We start from the raw sequence: 18,916 nt of genomic DNA on the forward strand, positions 1-18,916 counted from the left end.
CTGTGCTTTAATAAAAGAGTGCAGAATGACCGTGTTAAGGAGTTTGTCAGAGCGCTGTGCTTTAATAAAAGAGCGCAGAACGACCGTGTTAAGGAGTTTGTCAGAGCGCTGTGCTTTAATAAAAGAGCGCAGAATGACCGTGTTAAGGAGTTTGTCAGAGCGCTGTGCTTTAATAAAAGAGCGCAGAATGACCGTGTTAAGGAGTTTGTCAGAGCGCTGTGCTTTAATAAAAGAGCGCAGAATGACCGTGTTAAGGAGTTTGTCAGAGCGCTGTGCTTTAATAAAAGAGTGCAGAACGACCGTGTTAAGGAGTTTGTCAGAGCGCTGTGCTGTGCTGGACAGCCACTGTTTATTGCAGAGAGGTATGTATTGGTGACTTTGTGCGACAGTACTGTCTGTCCATCTGCTAAAACACTGCCTAAATCGTAAATATTTGACAGAAAATGGTGATGCTTTAGTTGGTAAACTTATATGGAATGCATTGATGGAAATGTCCAGTGTGGTTTTTGTCTTCCTATGGTTCTGTCAATTTTCTTTTCTTTTTATGATTAAGGTGAATAAACCTGGCTTGTTTTGTGCTGATATCATGTTCATACCTTCTGTAGATATTATTTCTGTAGTATAGCTACTATAGCAGGGGGCAGTGGGGTGTAGCCCCTGTGTGTGCCTTTATTTTACAGCAAGACGTTATAATATGTGACACTTTAAAGTAGAAAAATATCCCAGGAGTAAAGAATATGTTGTGTAGGCCTTACTTTACCCAGTGAATTAACTACAAAACAAAGGATGCCAAATAGCACTTCAAGTTAAACGTTGTTTTGTTTATTCCCAAAATAAATAGTACATAAAGTTGACATTGCATTTTATTTTTTTAAAATTAATTTCTTGCAGTTGCCATTTCTTCACAGTAAACGGTGGCCATCAACACATTTCATAAAGTAATAACATGAGGTTTACTTGTGCCTTTTTGTAGCTGAACAAGCAAACGAAAACTGAAATGTAACTTTAAACACTTCAAATAAAACAAACGTGGAAATGATGTTGTAAAATGAAGGGGTGGTTCTCGTTTATTACATTCCACATAACAGGAAGTCGCAACACAAAATATAATATATACAATCTATTTAAAAACCACTACACAACATTTCCAGCAGGTTGGGCACTGTTTAAGCAAGGCATTTCAGAATGACGAGCTTGCCTTTACTGTCCCATGAGATTCTGACTCGCTCTAAAGCAGCACAACGCATTTTTGACCCAGATGGCTTTCCATAGAGATCACTATGCATACGTGCGCATAATCTGGTTTGTTTTACTTTTTGCTGTCTAAAACTTTTAAATGGAGACTCAAGAGCTGCTGTGTTGATCCTGTGGGTTTTTTTTTATATATTAATCTCACGTATCACACAGAACCCCCGAACCCCGCCGCTCTGTGAACCCCACCGCTCTGTGAACCCCACCGCTCTGTGAACCCCACCGCTCTGTGAACCCCACCGCTCTGTGAACCACGAACCCCGCTGCGCTGTGAACCCCTGAACCCCGCCGCGCTGTATGAGGCACTGTGGTAATATTTGTGGATTAAAATCAGTTTTTCAGAATGCACTGATGGTTTGGGATGTTGTATTTGTTAAGCCAGTCCTGTTACAGCAGTAGAGAAGGAAGTACCAGATCACCATATGGCTTAGCGGCTGTCTTTGAACAGTCAGGACTGTATTTAGTCAAGCTTTGTGGATTTATTATTCAGACCCTCTGCAGGATTTTTTTTTTTTTTTTTAAATCGGCACTTCTGATTTCTGGGGTGCTGAAGGGATGCCATTTCTGGCCTGACCTCCAGTTTCATTTTCAGGGGCTCATTCCATAGTAAGTAATTTTTTATCCTGTGACATTGCATAATATAGTCTTTACTGCAGTCAGATATTCTGCATAGTGCCCTTTTTTAAAATCTGCATTTATTTCACGCTTTGTATTTTAAACTGGGAAGAGGAGTGAGGGCTTAAATTTGTATGTGTGGTTGGATCTACTGTATAAACCAGTATACACTTACCATTGGAGGCCCTTTGGCTTGCATTAAGTGAGACTCCTGCCTGCGTACAGCAGCTCAGGCTGTCCCTGTGCCTCAGACAGCCCCAAGCTGAAGTTGTCTACAAATAGAACTCCACAGAGTTTGAAATGCTTTGTTTTTTTTCCCTTTGCAATAAAGGGTAATTTCCTGCTCTCAGATTGAAAGGGAATATGTGAGACCGTAGTGTCTGTCAGGCTCGCTGGGAGGAAGAGGTTTTGCTCCGCAATGACTTTTCCATGTGGAGTGTGAAACTGAATGAAGACATATTGTGGAATAAAGAGGCCCTGACTTCTGTTCTAAACGAGCTTCCTGCTCTGCTCTGCTGCTGACCTGAAAATGCACAGCGCAGGAGAAGTAAATTCAGTAGCAGCTTTAGAGGAAAAGCAAAATACAAAAACACACAGCAGGCAGCCAAGTTAGAGTAAACCTGGTCTCTCCTCTCTCTCTCTCTCTCTCTCTCTCTCTCTCTCTCTCTCTCTCTCTCTCTCTCTCTCTCTCTCTCTCTCTCTCTCTCTCTCTCTCTCTCTCATTTCCCCCGCCCTGTTTGGAATGTGTTTGTAAAGGATTGGGGATTAACCCTTAGCGGTCCATTTATTCAGCGCGTGTCAGGCACAATTTATTTTCACACGCGCAGTTTATTTTAGACGCGCTGTTTAAAAGTATTTTTTTTTCACAGTAAAACAGGTTTAAAAGGCACTTCATATCAACAGGACACTGCATCTCCAGCCCCGCCCCACCCCTTGTTCGCTGTATTTTTTACATACCTCTACATAGTCGTGCATACCGATAAATCATTTCCTGATGACTCGTTTTATCACCAAACTCCTCAATAACGCGATCCAAGTCGTTATTTTATTAGTATAACATCTCAAAAAGCTTTGCAAATGTCTGTGATATTCTTTGAGCGCTGGATGGAGAAGCAGCTATCTTGTTTGTTTATGTCCGTGTTATCTATGTGGTGTCGGGGATATCTGTATTCATGAGATTCGCCCCCTTTATTTTTTTTTTTTTTTTTCGGCTTCTCTCGGCTCCTATCGGTATCACTTGGCCATTGAATAGTTTTCTCGGCTTTTTCTGGAGAAAAAACGACTAGAGACGTGTTTTTTACGTCTTTTTGACGATGTCGGACAGGGTCCGACATTGGACTGGAAAGGGAAAATTGCAGTGTCAGACCAGGTCCGACATAGGACCGCAAAGGGTTAATAGTTATCCTGGTCTTTGACTGGTTACAGTCGTTGATGTCTTCAGGTATGCAGTGGACCAGAGCTGGAGCCGAGCCCCTTGGGTAGATGGCGATCAGTTAATTTGCTGAAAGGTCTGGGTTTTTTACAGTATGTATACAAGACCAAACGCCCAGAGATCATTTTAGAGTACCAAACTGTTTTTGAATGAAGTGTGTTTTTTATAGTTTGGTATAGAACAGATGCATACTCTCACTTAATGTGTCTTAACAATGATGCCTCATTAAGCAACCATTTGATCTTAGCCAATCAGGACAATCGCATGCATTGTGATGCATGTTGTATCACGACCTGACTATTGTGATGGGGAAGAGGAAGGCGGCAGATTTATAACGGGTACCAGTGCATCATTTAAAAAAATCGGATTCTTGGTAGCTATTGACTTGTTTTGCTCACTGGAAATTGTTGTCCAGTAGTGTAATTGTAGTGTTGAACAAAAGGCTAATGAGTAAGAGAATGGATTCAAGCCTGGGTTATCATGAGTGCTTGCAATACGGCCAGTTCATTCTACTGCTTTCTGAAAGAGGCTGTGACTAATAAGCAGGCAAATGAACTCATTCACAAACTACTTCATCTATGTCTTCTCAGCCCTGTCTGGCAAAAATAAATGTCATGTTGGTGTCCAAGTTCTACCCACCGCAAGCAACAATATTAAAAAGTTGATGAAAACTTTCCATTTAATTCAGTCCTTGTGTGTCTTTGAATTTACCAGAACTAGCATGCTCTAGGCTGCATAGTAGGAAACTCCAGCAAGTGTAACGTTGACTCCAGTTGGTGTATCTCTGTGGTACTGTGACAGGGACACCTCAGGGCTGTGGCCACATTATATTTTCATGGAGTGGCCCATGTGCAATAAAGATTAATAAGGCTGCCCATGGCAGAACACAGGATGATTGTAATACATTGCTAATAAGAATGTCCATGGCAGAACACAGGATGATTGTAATACATTGCTAATAAGGCTGTCCATGGCAGAACACAGGATGATTGTAATACATTGCTAATAAGAATGTCCATGGCAGAACACAGGATGATTGTAATACATTGCTAATAAGGCTGTCCATGGCAGAACACCAGATGATTGTAATACATTGCTAATTACCTCTTGTGCGTCTAATCTTCTATGTCAGATTGTTCTCAGTTTCTCAGGTCCTGAAGTTCGTATGGAATTTGGAAAAATGCCACTCGGTTTTCTAGCAACACGGTTGAGAGTAAACTGAAACTGAAATTTAAACAAAAAAAAAATCATAATGCAAAAGATTTATACCACTTGCTACTTCATCAGTTTAACAGTCAGAGTAGAGACAATGCATGAGGTATTTATATAAATGTAATATAATACAATTCCAGTGCCCCTGATTGAATTAGTCATATCCTATGATCAAGCTAATCTGGAAAGCTAGAGTCACCCCATTATTATAGCTTTAGTATCTCCAGCAGGAAGGGAAGCGCATGCCCCGGATGAGACTCAATTCAGTTTTAATGCTGTTTACAGATGATTCCCATCCTTACCCTACACTACATTCCTGCTGGCCAGGTGGATCCCTGGGATTTGAGGGCCAGATGCTGTCTGCTACATGGAAATGTTTTATTAACATGGTCCACATGGATCACTTGTCCCTTTTCACATCTGTCAGTTTTGTCCATATAGAGCTACAGGTAATACTGCAGCAGGAGGCACTGCTCGACTCTTCAGACCTACAGTGCACTAGCATGAAGGCTCCCCAATTAATAGACTTAAGAACATAAGAAGAACATAAAGTTTACAAATGAGAGGAGGCCATTCAGCCCGTCTTGCTTGTTTGGTTGTTAGTAGCTTATTGATCCTAGAATCTCATCAAGCAGCTTCTTGAAGGATGCCAGGGTGTCAGCTTCAACAACATTACTGGGGAGTTGGTTCCAGACCCCTCACAATTCTCTGTGTAAAAAAGTCCCTCCTATTTTCTGTTCTGAATGCTCCTTTATCTAATCTCCATTTGTGACCCCTGGTCCTTGTTTCTTTTTTCAGGTCAAAAAAGTCCCCTGGGTCGACATTGTCTATGCCTTTTAGAATTTTGAATGCTTGAATCAGATCACCGCGTCATCTTCTTTGTTCAAGACTGAATAGATTCAATTATTTTAGCCTGTCTGCATACGACATGCCTTTTAAACCCGGGATAATTCTGGTCGCTCTTCCTTGCACTCTTTCTAGAGCAGCAATATCCTTTTTCTAACGAGGTGACCAGAACTGAACACAATATTCTAGGTGAGGTCTTACTAATGCATTGTAGAGTTTTAACATTACTTCCCTTGATTTAAATTCAACACTTCTCACAATATATCCAAGCATCTTGTTAGCCTTTTTTATAGCTTCCCCACATTGTCTAGAGGAAGACATTTCTGAGTCAACATAAACTCCTAGGTCTTTTTCATAGTTCCCTTCTTCAATTTCAGTATCTCCCATATGATATTTATTATGCACATTTTTATTTTCTGTGTGCAGTACCTTACACTTTTCTCTATTAAATGTCATTTGCCGTGTGTCTGCCCAATTTTGAATGCTGTCTGGATCATTTTGAATTACCTTTGCAGCTGCAACAGTGTTTGCCACTCCTCCTATTTTTGTGTCATCTGCAAATTTAACAAGTTTGCTTACTATACCAGAATCTAAATCATTCATGTAGATTAGGAATAGCAGAGGACTCATACTGATCCCTGTGGTACTCCACTGGTTACCTTGCTCTATTTTGAGGTTTCTCCTCTAATCAGTACTTTCTGTTTTCTACATGTTAACCACTCCCTAATCCATGTGCATGCATTTCCTTGAATCCCTACTGCGTTCAGTTTGAGAATTAATCTTTTATGCGGGACTTTGTCAAAAGCTTTCTGGAAATCTAAATGAACCATGTCATGTGCTTTACAATTATCCATTGTCAATGTTGCATCCTCAAAAAAATCAAGCAGGGTTGGTTAGACACAATCTCCCTTTCCTAAAACCATGCTGCCCAGGATACTGTTACCATAGAGGTAATTTTCCATTTTGGATCTTATTATAGTTTTCCATAAGTTTACCTATAATAGAAGTCAGGCTTATTGGTCTGTAGTTACATGGTTCGATTTTGTCTCCCTTTTTGTGGATCGGTATTACGTTTGCAATTCTCCGTTGCAATTCACTTATTTTAAACAACTGCATGATTGTATCATTGTGTTCCAATTTTAAATGCTATGGTCCCAAAAAAATGGAATTCATTTCCAAATGGTTGAAATAACTTGCATTTTGTAGTGTATCTGCTGTATGCTGCTGGCTCGAAGTGTGAAGAGAACATGCCCTGTCTGCAGTGTGTAAGCTGGCTCGGGGACTGTCCCTGATTTATGATGATGGGAATGGTAGCTGCTCTTATAAGCAGAAGCACTTGCCTGTTTTCTGAAGGAGAAGAAACACTGATCAGCTGGACTGGGACCTGCGGCTGGTCTTGTGCTTCTGCCAGTAGGTGTCACTGAGCAGTGATGTAGAATAAATTGAAGCAGAATCATTTTAGTAAATAGGAAAAAAGGAACAGTCTGAATTGAGATCATATGTGCATTAAATGTTTAAATCTGATGCATCAACACGTATCCTCCATGCCCAAACAAGTCATGTGTGTTTTTACGAAATATTGATTTCCCTCAACTGTATTGCTGCTTGTTTTTCTCCTGGCCCCATATTACCAAAACTGGTAGTTTTGTATGTACATATATTGCCTGTCTGTGTGAGTCCTGGTTAGAAGGGATTTAGAACAGTGCGAGTCCTGGTTAGAAGGGATTTAGAACAGTGTGAGTCCTGGTTAGAAGGGATTTAGAACAGTGAGGGCTGATTTGCACCAACGTGGATTAACCACCAACCCAGAAAAATTCAGGGATTTGATTTTAATCCTGATGCACAAAACGTCAAACCAGGTTTTATATTGAATCCATATTTAAAATGAATCCGGTGTCAAGCATTTCTTAATCCAGTATTAAACAGAGTCCCAGATTAACTAACTAATCCTAGTTTAGCACTAATCCAGGCTGGTGCAATCTGCTGGAAATGGTTTAGATCCGTTCAAACCTTGAGCCCAGGTGCACTACTTGCTTGAAGCCTGTCCCTCTTAGACCCCTTGTCGTGACGGTAAATGTGATCCTAGGGGAGAGGAGTGGGGCACATTTTAGTTGTATGAAGTACATGCCATGAAAATAAAGGGGGGAATCTAACATGTTTAAGTGCGCCGCTGGCATTCCCATGCATTCTTGTGAAAGTGGCCATGGCAGAACCAAATGGATCTGAGTGGATCTGGAAACGACTTGAAAGTTTCCCCCTTTTTTTTCTTCTATGCTCTGCCCAACACCTGCAATTTATTTGTAACCTTTTGTATGTTTTTTCCTCTTCGTGTGATTTTGGAATGTGTATTCCGCCTGCAGAACTAAGTGATCTCATCCTCGCTTTCCTGTGTTCTTGTGTTTGCATCAAGCTCCCTCCGCTGGGTTGTAGTTGGGTACAGTGAGCCAGGTTCTGTATCTCCGTAATGGAGAAAAGGGACTTGCTACCAGCATTGACATCCCGATTGCCAGCCCTGAGTGGCCACTGAAAGTCTCTCTGTGGAAGGCAGAGTAGCTGGTAATAGTTTAAGAAGCAGAGTGAGTTGCCTCTGTCCCAGAACCATTATTTTGAAATCTCTGCTTCTGATTTACATTTTGCTTGACTTTTTTTTTGTTTTCATTGAAAAGCAGATTGTCTCCTTATTTAAGATGCAGAACAGGCCCCGCTTTCTCAGTGGTCCCCCACCCCCACCCCCACCCCCACCCCCACCCAAACCAGGTTTGGTTGAAATTCTTATATATATATATATATATATACAGTGCCTTGCAAAAGTATTCAGACCCCTGACCAATTCTTTCATATTACTGAATTATAAATGGTACATTGAAATTTCATTCTGTTTGTTATTTTATTTTAAAACACTGAAACTCAAAATCAATTATTGTAAGGTGACATTGGTTTTATGTTGAGAAATATTTAAGAAAAATAAAAAACTGAAATATCTTGCTTGCATAAGTATTCAACCCCTGTGCTGTGGAAGCTCCCAGTTTACACCGATGAAAGAAATTGCCCTAACGAGGACACAATTACATAAGAACATAAGAACGTTTACAAACGAGAGGAGGCCATTCAGCCCATCTTGCTTGTTTGGTTGTTAGTAGCTTATTGATCCCAGAATCTCATCAAGCAGTTTCTTGAAGGATCCCAGGGTTTCAGCTTCAACAACATTACTGGGGAGTTTGTTCCAGACCCTTACAATTCTCTGTGTAAAAAAAGTGCCTCCTATTTTTTGTTCTGAATGCCCCTTATCTAATCTCCATTTGTGACCCCTGGTCCTTGTTTCTTTTTTTAGGTCAAAGAAGTCCCCTGGGTCGACATTATCTATACCTTTTAGGATTTTGAATGTTTGAATCAGATTACCTTACCATTGGCCTCCACCTGTGAACCATTAAAGTTGCTGTCACATTTTCTGGATAAAAACCCCACTGTTGAAGGATCATTGGTCAGGCTGTGAATCTGAAGGAAAAGGAAGACCAAAGGCATTCTACAGAAGTTAGAGATAAAGTAATACAAATGCATAGATTAGGGAAAGGGTACAAAATAATATCCGTGTTTGCATATCCCAGTGAGCACTGTTGGATCAATAATCAGGAAGTGGAAGCTGCATCACACCACCCAGGCACTGCCAAGAAAAGGCCGTCCCTCAAAACTCAGTGCTCAAACAAGAAGGAGACTTGTGAGAGAAGCCACAGAGAGGCCAACAATCACTTTGAAGGAGCTACAGAGTTCAGTGGCTGGGAGTGGAGTAATGGTGCACCAGTCAACCATATCAAGAGCTCTGCATAACACTGGCCTGTATGGGAGGGTGGCAAGAAAGAAGCCGTTACTCAAAAAGTACCATCTGAAAGCACGTCTGGAGTTTGCCAGAAAGCATGAGAGTGACCCAGCTGCGATGTGGGAAGAGGTTTTGTGGTCAGATGAGACCAAGATAGAGCTTTTTGGCCAAAACTCAAAGCGCTATGTGTGGCGCAAACCTAACACTGCCCATGCCTCAAGACACACCATCCCTACAGTGAAGTATGGTGGTGGGAGCATCATGCTGTGGGGATGCTTCTCATCAGCAGGGACTGGGCATCTTGTTAAAATTGAAGGAAGAATGGATGGAGCAAAATACAGGGAAATACTGCAAGAAAACCTGCTTCAGTCTGCTAAAAAACTGAAGCTTGGGAGGAAATTCACCTTTCAGCAGAACAATGATCCCAAGCACAAGGCCAAAGCAACATTTGGAATGGCTCAAGAACAAAAAGGTGAATGTCCTACAGTGGCCCAGTCAAAGTCCTGATCTCAATTCTATTGAGAATCTGTGGCACTATTTGAAAATTGCGATCCACAAGCGTCGTCCAACCAACCTGAACAACCTGGAGCAAATCTGCCAAGAAGAATGGGCCAAAATCACTCCGACACTGTGTGCAAAGCTGGTACATACTTACCCCAAAAGACTTAAAGCTGTTATTGCAGCGAAAGGTGGCTCTACCAAATATTAATGTGTGGGGGTTGAATACTTATGCAAGCAAGATATTTCAGTTTTTTATTTTTCTTAAATATTTCCCAACATAAAACCAATGTCACCTTACAATAATTGATTTTGAGTTTCAGTGTTTTAAAATAAAATATCAAACAGAACGAAATTTCAATGTATCATTTGTAATTCAGTAATATGAGGTACTTGGTCAGGGGTCTGAATACTTTTGCAAGGCACTGTGTGTATAAATATATATATATATATATATATATATATATATATATATATATATATATATATATATATATATATATATATATATATAAAAACATAGCAGACTGACTGGGTATTTTTTTATGATCTGTCTGCCCTTTTAAGACAGAGTGGTTTTGTTTCTTATTCTGTTGGATTAAACCCACACCGGTTTTAACAAATTAAAATAACTAAGAGAACATGAGCGGTGTTGAATTTCGAGTTGTAAAACTTTCCTTTTGAAAGTTCAGTGGAATCCACACTGTTCATATTCCTTTATGACTCGCCAACACGTTTAGCAGGGATCTGTCTGGGTTTACATTTTCAATTGAATGTCTGCTAAATTCATGTATTCTTGGTATAAATGTATGCCATAGCCACTAGCCAAAGTCAATTAGGCTAGTTCTGTTGGTTTTAGCAGTTGCTTCAATACAGAATTAAATAAAACGCTCCGTTGTAAGATGTGTAGAAATACTAAAAGAAACGTGGTGAAGACATTAATGGGGAATAACTTAAATGTTTGTCAAAGAATTTATCTGATACTACTTTAAAATCTTCACTTAAACATGTTACCAGGACAGGCTGTTGATGTAATCTAAGGGAACACTGTGGTAAGGTATAGATTCTGGAAAGGATGTCAAAGATGTAATCACAGGAGAGGTTTGCTCTCTGTTGTCAGTTCCAGAAACAGCACTGTCAAATTTGTCACCTTGTACAAATGCATATGACAATGTTTTTTTTTATTTTTTATTTAAGTATTTCATTTGTGTTTTTATAATTTCATAATCACTACACTTGCTGTTTTTTATGTATTTTTTTTGTGATCACTGAAAATCTGTTCAGATGTTTACTTGATTTGCTGAATCTTGCAAGATTTCCACTTCCTAAGGATTTGAGAACAGAACTCCTCGTGGCCAGAAAGCTCTTGTGTGCTGGGGAGGGTTACAGCTTGACAAAGTAAAGATCGCTGCATTACAAGCATCATTAACCCTACGGGTCTGATCAGTCGGTGGCAGACTGAGATTAATCCAAGCTGATCTTAATCTAACTGCAGCAGGCTGAGATGGATCAGTGTTTGGCTGTCCCCTACAGACACAGTACAAGCGTGATTATTGGCACACATCTTTTTAAATGAGACTGTATATATTTCTATAAATTGGGGGAAATAAAACAAAAAAAGCAGTGAACCAGGATTAATAACACAATTGGCGATTCCAAACTAGGGTAAAAAAAACAAACTCAATTGGATTTTACTTTTTTTTTTTTTTTTTTTTTTAATTGCAAAAAGAATACCTTGTTTGTGTCGGTTTAAATACAGTAATGATGCACCTGATCTTAGATTACATACAATAGAAGCATCAATAGAAGAGAAATTGCTGACAGATCAGTTATTCATAACCAGGGCTCGTCTTTCGTTGCTCAGCTAGAACCAGGACTGAAGGATCAGTTCTTCATAACCAGGGCTCGTCTCTCGTTGCTCAGCTAGAACCAGGACTGAAGGATCAGTTCTTCATAACGAGGGCTCGTCTCTCGTTGCTCAGTTAGAACCAGGACTGAAGGATCAGTTATTCATAACGAGGGCTCGTCTCTCGTTGCTCAGCTAGAACCAGGACTGAAGGATCAGTTCTTCATAACCAGGGCTCGTCTCTCGTTGCTCAGCTAGAACCAGGACTGAAGGATCAGTTATTCATAACCAGGGCTCGTCTCTTGTTTCTCAGCTCCTAGAACCAGGACTGAAGGATCACTTATTCATAACCAGGGCTCGTCTTTCGTTGCTCAGTTAGAACCAGGACTGAAGGATCAGTTCTTCATAACCAGGGCTCGTCTCTCATTGCTCAGCTAGAACCAGGACTGAAGGATCAGTTATTCATAACCAGGGCTCGTCTCTTGTTTCTCAGCTCCTAGAACCAGGACTGAAGGATCACTTATTCATAACCAGGGCTCGTCTTTCGTTGCTCAGTTAGAACCAGGACTGAAGGATCAGTTCTTCATAACCAGGGCTCGTCTCTCGTTGCTCAGCTAGAACCAGGACTGAAGGATCAGTTATTCATAACCAGGGCTCGTCTCTCGTCTCTCGTTGCTCAGTTAGAACCAGGACTGAAGGATCAGTTCTTCATAACCAGGGCTCGTCTCTCGTTGCTCAGCTAGAACCAGGACTGAAGGATCACTTATTCATAACGAGGGCTCGTCTCTCGTTGCTCAGCTCCTAGAACTAGGACTGAAGCTGAAGCGCTTTACAATTTTGTTTGGCTATCAGCTGAGAATAAACTGCAAGCATTTGCTAGTTTCGAGGTTTGCATTCAGTCCTGTTTAAAGGCACCCTGTGAGTGAAATCGATACGGTGATCGGTAGTAAAGGATTGGAATGTTGGCCTCTCAGTGCTCCGTCGGCCGGGAATCTCTTTTTAATAGCGCATTTAGCAAAGTGGACTTGTGATTTTCTAGCTTGGGAATGTTGGGGGCAAGGCCTGGTAAGTGACTGGATGAATCGCGTGCTGCTTTCACTGTGCAGACACATCCTCGCTGTGAGGTCCGCATCCCTTGCAGGGGTGTGTGTATGTTTTGGGGGGGGGGGGGGGGGAGGGCTGGGGAGCTGGAGCAGGGGGCTGTCAGACTAGCCATCTGTCGTTTTGGTGGACTTCCTTTCATCCGGTCTTCGTACTGCTCCCTGTCCACCCAGTGTGTGTGTCGCACCAGAATCCTGATTGATACCAACTGGACGTGAAGGTTGACAAGTGCACCACCACTCACAGGAGAGGCCCCTGAGAGGGGGAAGAAGCTCCCCCCTCTCTTTACAAACACAACGATTCTCCATTCTTTATTCATGGATACGATCACCCCTCCCTCCCTGTGCTATCCGCTGTCCCTCAGGGTATGACACGCAGACACGTACTGGGCTGCCACTTCAGCCGTCTGCTTCTCCTCCTAGAAGGATTGGTCACTTCAGTGTCAAGGAGTATAAAATTTGGCACTACACTCAAGAATTGTGTTAGATATTTTTCTATTGTTTCTTTGTATTTAGAGCAGGACGACAGGCAATGCATCTGTGGTTCTACCTCTCCTGATTCACAGTGGCAGCACAGCCTGTGTTCTCTTGCTGCCCACAACTTTTTGTGTCAGCCGGTTTCAATGGCCGGGCTGTGGTCACTGAGTCTGCATTTAGTTAACGTTTGTCTTTCCTTAGTGTTTTTAACTATGATTGATTGAATTTCTCTGTTTAGGGCCTGATAACATTCTAGTTTGTTTTGGGATATAATATAATTTGTCCAATTTTCAGTGTATTTTTTTAGAGATTTGTCAATTTGTTTAAAGGGTGTGTTTTTTGTATTCTCCACTATGTCATTGTTCTCGTTGCAGTGTGTTTAGTTTTAGTACTAGCTGGTTGCTTAGCAGGCCTTTTTGGTGGTAGTTCTGTGTGTCGGCCTGGTTCTGATGGGCCCAGAATTTGGCTCTGCTCATTTGTCTGTCTTCATTCATTCATTCATTCATTCATTCATTCATTCATTCATTCATTCATATATCTCTCTCTATCTATCTCTATCTATCCATCTAAAAAACAACAAATATCTTCAAGCCTCTATCGAAAATGACAATCACAAGTATGCACGGAATTGATGTTTTCTACTTTGACTCTGGTTTATTACTTGTGTGTTAGTGCTGTCCGGTGGCGGGACACTGTCCGGTGGCGGGACGCTGTCGTCCGGTGGCGGGACGCTGTCGTCCGGTGGCGGGACACTGTCCGGTGGCGGGACGCTGTCGTCCGGTGGCGGGACGCTGTCGTCCGGTGGCGGGACGCTGTCGTCCGGTGGCGGGACGCTGTCGTCCGGTGGCGGGACGCTGTCGTCCGGTGGCGGGACGTTGTCGTCCGGTGGCGGGACGTTGTCGTCCGGTGGCGGGACGCTGTCGTCCGGTGGAGGGATGTTGTCGTCCGGTGGAGGGATGTTGCTGTCCGGCGGCGGGACGCTGTCGTCCGGTGGCGGGACGCTGTCGTCCGGTGGCGGGACGCTGTCGTCCGGTGGCGGGACGTTGTCGTCCGGTGGTGGGACGCTGTCGTCCGGTGGAGGGATGTTGTCGTCCGGTGGCGGGACGCTGTCGTCCGGTGGCGGGACGCTGTCGTCCGGTGGCGGGACGCTGTCGTCCGGTGGCGGGACGTTGTCGTCCGGTGGAGGGACGTTGTCGTCCGGTGGAGGGACGTTGTCGTCCGGTGGAGGGATGTTGTCGTCCGGTGGAGGGATGTTGCTGTCCGGCGGCGGGACGCTGTTCATTGACGGAATGCTGCCGCACTCCGACTGTGTGGATTAGCAGAGCCTGAAGCTGCAATAGTGTTCTGTCTGTGAAAGCTTCAGGGCATCATTAGACATTTGATTTTCAATAAATAATTGCTTCTCTGAATGATATACCGGATGGCTGGCCAGGTGGAATATCATTTAAATTTGGGCAGCCAGAGCTTTCCACATGCATGTGAGTGGGTTCTGCCCCATGTACTCCTTTTTTATCCCAAACTATGCGTTATAGGAGTTAGACTACAGTGTAGTACAAAAAATAATGTTTCTGCGCTCGCAGCATGTGTACAAATGGATTGTTAAAGGTGAGGCATTGAACAGCATCGTGGAAAACGTGTTCCACGAGTAAAAGCGGAACCTGTGGGAATCCCAGCAGAGACTCAGTCACATAAATCATTCGGAGTGAAATATAGAGGTGGTGTTTTTTTGACTTGTGATTTATGCTGTTGGCCCACAAAATATTTATGTTCATGATCGCTGCTGCACCTGAGCCAGATTCCTTTGTGATAATCCATCTGGGTTGGTTTCCACTGGTCAGTGCTGCATGTTCATGCCTGCACTGTGGTCAGTGCTGCATCTTCATGCCTGCACTGTGGTCAGTGCTGATTTGCATACACACACACACGGTGACAGCTCCCTGGTGCGCTGTGACAGAACAGTTAAAGAAATGTTTATTACGGAAGGCTGTTGACAGTTGCTTTTCCTAGGAATGAAATCCGTTGCTGGGGAACGTGGTTAAAACTGCTTCTTTACCACCTGTACCACAAGCCCTGGTTGATGTGCTTATATAAAATTCCATATTTTATAGGAAGCCCTTGCAGGCACTCCACAGTCGCCACAGCAGCAGCTTAATTCTCTCTAAAGCAATGTCTTTGTGTTTTGTGCGAGACAGCCGAGAGAGGGGGAAAAAAAAACTTGACAGGAGGTGAAGGAAGACCAGCCCTACAGCAAGACCCTGGGATAGAGGGAATCTGAACACACTGCAAGCATTGTAATCTGATTAAGAGAGGCTGTGAGCATGCTCCCACGAGACAGTGAGGAATTCCAGAGGAACACGACGGCTTCCTCTTCAATCAGACAGCCAGAGTGCCACGGCTGTACCTGCAGATCTGATCTGGACTGCAGACTCTCGCAGCGGGCTGTTCAAAGAGTACTGCATGAGCAAGCACTACTACTGCTGCTGCTGCTTTTATTTCCTGGAACTCGCAACTGATTTTTATGATGTGGTCATCATCCATATCACACGATACCCTAAGCTGGAGCGCATCTCGTTCGCCAGTGTCTCAATGTCTTGACCCCAAATCTGCCACTTCTCGCCTGTATCCCACCAAAAAAAAGTAAATTTGAAATCATTTGTGACGATTTCCATTTTCAGTAGAATGAAATTCAAACCTACTTTGGTTACGGGCTGGCTGAGCACCCGGTGTAAATGAGCCTAGAAAAGTAAAAACTGTCAGATTATGGCTCCCGAGTGGCGTATCTAGTAAAGGCGCTCCACGTGGAGTGCAGGATGTCCTCTATAGTATGGACGTCGTAAGTTCGAGTCCAGGCTATTCCACAGCCGACCGTGGACGGGAGCTTCCAGGGGGCGGCGCACAATTGGCCGAGCGTCGCCCGGGGGGAGGGAGGGTTAGGTCGGCCAGGGTGTCCACGGCTCACTGCGCACCAGCGACCCCTGTAGTCTGGCTGGGCGCCTGCGGGCTTGCCTGTAAGCTGCCCGAGAGCTGCGTAGTCCTCCGACGCTGTAGCTCTTGGGTGGCTGCATGGTGAGTCCGCAGTGTGAAAAAAAAGCGGTCGGCTGACGGCACACGCTTCAGAGGACAGCGTGTGTTCGTCTCCGCCCTCCCGAGTCAGCGCAGGGGTGGTAGCGGTGAGCTGAGCTTAAAAAACATAATTGGCCATTCTAAATAGGGAGAAAATAATAAAAAATAATTGGCAATGACTAAATTTATATATATAAAAAAAAAAAAACTGTCAGATTACTGGATACCGGGGGCCAGTCAGGGGATACCGGGGGCCAGTCAGTGGATACCGGGGCCAGTCAGGGGATACCGGGGCCAGTCAGGGGATACCAGGGGCCAGTCAGTGGATAGCTGTCAGATTACTGGATGCCAGGGCCAGTCGGTTATTTTTTTTTTAGAAATCCATTTTTTAGTACTGCTTGAGTCCCTTCCCTGCCATGTGTAGTCGGTGTTTCTACCCAAACATTGTGTTGGTCCACAAGAAACAAAAATGACTCTGTTTTCTCTTTCAAGTGATTTCAAAGGAAACTTAAAATTCCATTTACAAATGAAATAATTCTACAGGCATTCTGTTCAATTATATGCTAATGCTGAGTCAGTGGGAGATCCTCCAGTGCCTTGAGTGATCAATGAGCTCTAAGATTTGCATCAGTCAGAACAGAATGCTGATATTCATAATGTTCAGCTAGGAAAACTAATAACCACACACACAATGTGATCTGCAGATACTTCATACAAGAAACAATTTAATTGCATGTGTTGTAAGGTTGTAAGCTATTGCGATCACCATTGCTTTTGAATAATAATAGTTTGGCATATTTTGGTGGATGAAAGTTGGTGGTTAAAATCTGTCCTGACTGGACCATGTTACAGTACATATGTACTATAGGCCTATATTCAAATACTGAACATTTGAGCAATTTCAGGGTGCAGATAATAGATCAGGGTTCTCAAACCTGGTCCTGGGGACCCCCTGTGGCTGCTGGTTTTCATTCCAACCTCATTTCATTCCAAAGTTCTCAATTACTTAACTAGACACTTGGTTCAAGTTACTTATCAAATGTTATAGCTAACTTGAAACATGCAACTGCTCAAGAGCTGAAAACAAGTAAAAAGGTCTAATTAAGCAAATGATCGGTTCAATTAAGGGTCTAGTTAAGTAATTGAGAGCTCGGTTGGAATGAAAACCAGCAGGGGGTCCCCAGAACCGGGTTTGAGAAGCCCTGCAATAAATGAAAGTGTTTGAGATTCGGAGAGGGAATCCAGGTGTAACCTGCATCTGTAAATGCTTCAGAACGCTCTGCAACAGGTCTGTGATCTAGTGCTTTAAAACAGCTGGAAGTGGTGCAGTTTTTTTACAGTGATCTTAATTAGTAATTACAGGGTAAAAGCTGATGTAGGCAAGCATAGGATTGTTTAAAGCAGGGGCCTCCAGTCCTGGTCCTGGAGGGCCGGCATCCCGTACCAGGATTGGAGACCCCTGGTTTAAATTGTTACACAATGGAAGTCTTTTTAAAAAAAAAAAAAAAAAAAAAAAATCCTTTGCCTGGCTTGTTAATAATAATTCTAGTCCATGTCTCCCTTGGACTGTGTTGTTAATTCTAATCCACGTCTCCCTTGGACTGTCTTGTTAATTCTAATCCACGTCTCCCTTGGACTGTTTTGTTAATTCTAATCCACGTCTCCCTTGGACTGGTTTGTTAATTCTAATCCACGTCTCCCTTGGACTGTCTTGTTAATTCTAATCCACGTCTCCCTTGGACTGGCTTGTTAATTCTAATCCACGTCTCCCTTGGACTGGTTTGTTAATTCTAATCCACGTCTCCCTTGGACTGGCTTGTTTTGGTCAGGTCCCACTTCTATATCTGTACATTGCAGCTGTGCAGCTTTTCCTCTAAAATAAACAATTAATATGAAGTACTGTAGCACTACTTCTGGTATATATGCTGTTCAGAATAAGATTGCAGTTGGCACTGTACAATTGAATTAGAATTAAACTAATTGGGTCTTGATCTCCAAAGGACAACTCTGGTGGTCAGGACGGGCTGCCTCGACATGTGCTCCGAGTTGGATGTGTCATGGAGAAGGTTGGAAGAATTGTTTTTGCTTGAGGAGGCAACAGGATAAGGTTTATAAAGGATCCGACGAGCTGGGCTCGAATTGCACATGCTGAATCGGCGTTCCTAATTCACACCAGATATTTTATTGACGCGTAGGGGGAGTCCTCTGTGAAAAACGACTAACCAGTATTTATTGGAGTCACAGAATGACCTTTTCACCACTGCCTTGCTGCTGGGGAGAGCATTTTGACAGACAGTGTGGCACAGGTGACCACTACTCTTGTTCCCATCATAAATTAAGATTTCTGACATGTAGACTTTCCTGTGCAAGGTGAATCTGGTGTTGCTGGGTACTGTACCAGGCAGTGTGTGAAATACAAGTGGTCCACTGATTAGGGGTGTGATGCAGTAGGTACAGTGATAGGATTAACAGTGGAAGGCTTCTCTTGTTTGTAGCTTTTCTTATGTTCGTAATACCAAAAATCATAAAATAATAATGAATGAACTAAAGAATATCTGGATTTACAAACAAAGATGATATAAAAATCAAAATACATGTTATATATAATCTAAAGTATATCCTGGTCTTAATATGAATCGTACAGTGCGTTCCTGCTGTACCGGCTGCTGGTTTTCATGCACACTGAAGCATTTGTATTTTCCACGTGTTCCAACACAACTGGGTTGACAGGTTTTAATTACGAGAACAAAACTGCATTACAT

The 18,916-nt window shown here is 42.8% G+C and overlaps 1 protein-coding gene across 2 annotated transcripts in view; it reads left to right on the forward strand.

Moving 5' to 3' along the window:
• Positions 1 to 18,916, forward strand: part of LOC117400617 (ribosome biogenesis protein bop1-like) — a 112,164-nt gene that overhangs the window by 25,999 nt on the left and 67,249 nt on the right. The window lies entirely within an intron of this gene.

This window comes from Acipenser ruthenus, chromosome 4, assembly GCF_902713425.1.
Source record: "Acipenser ruthenus chromosome 4, fAciRut3.2 maternal haplotype, whole genome shotgun sequence".
NCBI lineage: Eukaryota > Metazoa > Chordata > Actinopteri > Acipenseriformes > Acipenseridae > Acipenser > Acipenser ruthenus.